General features: G+C 37.4%; 2 non-coding genes and 6 pseudogenes across 2 annotated transcripts; all 8 read left to right on the top strand.

Annotated features, from left to right (window-relative positions):
• Window positions 1-439: 439 nt before the first annotated feature.
• On the top strand, window positions 440-558 carry LOC148471629 (5S ribosomal RNA). Its single transcript, XR_015874537.1, has one exon. It is a non-coding gene; the product is annotated as a 5S ribosomal RNA (ribosomal RNA).
• A 351-nt stretch (window positions 559-909) lies between these two features.
• LOC148471628 (5S ribosomal RNA) lies at window positions 910-1028 on the top strand (annotated as a pseudogene).
• A 116-nt stretch (window positions 1029-1144) lies between these two features.
• Window positions 1145-1263, top strand: LOC148471627 (5S ribosomal RNA; annotated as a pseudogene).
• A 116-nt stretch (window positions 1264-1379) lies between these two features.
• Window positions 1380-1498, top strand: LOC148471626 (5S ribosomal RNA; annotated as a pseudogene).
• Window positions 1499-1614: 116 nt separating this feature from the next.
• LOC148471625 (5S ribosomal RNA) lies at window positions 1615-1733 on the top strand (annotated as a pseudogene).
• A 116-nt stretch (window positions 1734-1849) lies between these two features.
• Window positions 1850-1968, top strand: LOC148471624 (5S ribosomal RNA; annotated as a pseudogene).
• Window positions 1969-2084: 116 nt separating this feature from the next.
• On the top strand, window positions 2085-2203 carry LOC148471623 (5S ribosomal RNA). The gene has a single exon (XR_015873246.1). It is a non-coding gene; the product is annotated as a 5S ribosomal RNA (ribosomal RNA).
• Window positions 2204-2319: 116 nt separating this feature from the next.
• LOC148471622 (5S ribosomal RNA) lies at window positions 2320-2438 on the top strand (annotated as a pseudogene).
• The last annotated feature ends 62 nt before the right edge of the window (window positions 2439-2500 follow it).

Below are 2500 nucleotides of genomic sequence, written 5' to 3'. Positions count from 1 at the left end.
AGGACATGTCTGATCTTGGAAACTATGCAGTGTTGGGCCTGGTTAGTACTTGGATGGGAGACCACTTGGGAATACCTGGTGCTGTAGGTAATTTTATATAGCTATAACATTCTTTTCTATTACATTTTACATTACATTTTTTCAACTTAGCAATGAATTTACTTGAGTTAAGAAGTAAAAGACGTCTAAAGTTAATATTTTTCAGCACCTATAGCCAAACCACACTGGACATGGCCAATGTCATTTGATATTGAAGCTATGCAGTGTTGGGCATGGTCAGTACTTGGATGGGAGACCATCTGGGAATACCAGGTGCTGTAGGTAATTTTATACTGCCATAACATTCTTTTCTATTACATTTTACATTTAATTTTTTCAACTTATCAATGAATTTACTTGAGTTTAGAAGTAAAAGATGTCTAAAGTTAAGGCTTTTAGCACCTACAGCCAAACCACACTGGACATGCCCAATCTCGTCTGATCTTGGAAGCTATGCAGTGTTGGGCCTGGTTAGTACTTGGGTGGGAGACCACCTGGGAAAACCAGGTGCTGTAGGTAATTTTATATAGCCATAACATTCTTTTCTATAACATTTTACATTTCATTTTTTCAACTTAGCAATGAATTTACTTGAGTTAAGAAGTAAAAGAGGTCTAAAGTTAATATTCTTCAGCACCTATAGCCAAACCACACTGGACATGGCCAATGTCGTTTGATCTTGGAAGCTATGCAGTGTTGGGAATGGTCAGTACTTGGATGGGAGACCACCTGGGGAAACCAGGTGCAGTAGGTAATTTTATACTACCATAACAATCTTTTCTATTACATTTTACATTTAATTTTTTCAACTTATCAATGAATTTACTTGAGTTAAGAAGTAATAGAGGTCTAAAGTTAATGTTTTTGACCACCTACAGCCAATCCACACTGGACATGCCCAATCTCGTCTTATCTTGGAAGCTATGCAGTGTTGGGCCTGGTCGGTACTTGGATGGGAGACCACCTGGGAAAACCAGGTGCAGTAGGTAATTTTATACTGCCATAACATTCTTTTCTATTACATTTTACATTTAATTTTTTCAACTTATCAATGAATTTACTTGAGTTAAGAAGTAATACAGGTCTAAAGTTAATGTTTTTGAGCACCTACAGCCAAACCACACTGGACATGCCCAATCTCGTCTGATCTTGGAAGCTATGTAGTGTTGGGCCTCGTTTGTACTTGGATGGGAGACCACCTGGGAATACCAGGTGCTGTAGGGAATTTTAGACAACCAAAACATTCTTTTCTATTACATTTTACATTTCATTTTTTCAACTTATCAATGAATTTAATTGAGTTAAGAAGTAAAAGAGGTCTAAAGTTAATGTTTTTGAGCACCTACAGCCAAACCACACTGGACATGCCCATTCTTGTCTGATCTTGGAAGCTATGCAGTGTTGGGCCTGGTTAGTACTTGGATGGGAGACCACCTGGGAATATCAGGTGCTGTAGGTAATTTTATGCAGCCATAAAATTCTTTTCTATTACATTTTACATTTAATTTTTTCAACTTATCAATGAATTTACTTGAGTTAAGAAGTAAAAGAGGTCTAAAGTTAATGTTTTTGAGCACCTACAGCCAAACCACACTGGACATGCCCAATCTCGTCTGATCTTGGAAGCTATGCAGTGTTGGACCTGGTTAGTACTTGGATGGGAGACCACCTAGGAATCCCAGGTGCTGTAGGTAATTTTATACTGCCATAACAGTCTTTTCTATTACATTTTACATTTAATTTTTTCAATTTATCAATGAATTTACTTGAGTTAAGAAGTAAAAGAGGTCTAAAGTTAATGTTTTTGAGCACCTACAGCCAAACCACACTGGACATGCCCAATCTCGTCTGATCTTGGAAGCTATGCAGTGTTGGGCCTGGTTAGTACTTGGATGGGAGACCACCTGGGATTACCAGGTGCTGTAGGTAATTTTATAGTGCCATAACATTCTTTTCTATTACATTTTAAATTTAATTTTTTCAACTTATCAATGAATTTACTTGAGTTAAGAAGTAATAGAGGTCTAAAGTTAATGTTTTTGAGCACCTACAGCCAAACCACACTGGACATGCCCAATCTCGTCTGATCTTGGAAGCTATGCAGTGTTGGGCCTGGTTAGTACTTGGATGGGAGACCACCTGGGAATACCAGGTGCTGTAGGTAATTTTATGCAGCCATAACATTCTTTTCTATTACATTTTACATTTAATTTTTTCAACTTATCAATGAATTTACTTGAGTTAAGAAGTAAAAGAGGTCTAAAGTTAATGTTTTTGAGCACCTACAGCCAAACCACACTGGACATGCCCAATCTCGTCTGATCTTGGAAGCTATGCAGTGTTGGGCCTGGTTAGTACTTGGATGGGAGACCACCTGGGATTACCAGGTGCTGTAGGTAATTTTATAGTGCCATAACATTCTTTTCTATTACATTTTAAATTTAATTTTTTCAACTTATCA

Source organism: Taudactylus pleione, unplaced genomic scaffold (genome assembly GCF_031769625.1).
Source record: "Taudactylus pleione unplaced genomic scaffold, aTauple2 ptg000967l, whole genome shotgun sequence".
NCBI lineage: Eukaryota > Metazoa > Chordata > Amphibia > Anura > Myobatrachidae > Taudactylus > Taudactylus pleione.
Note: the sequence above shows the minus strand (reverse complement) of the source record. Positions and strands in the feature narration are given on the sequence as shown.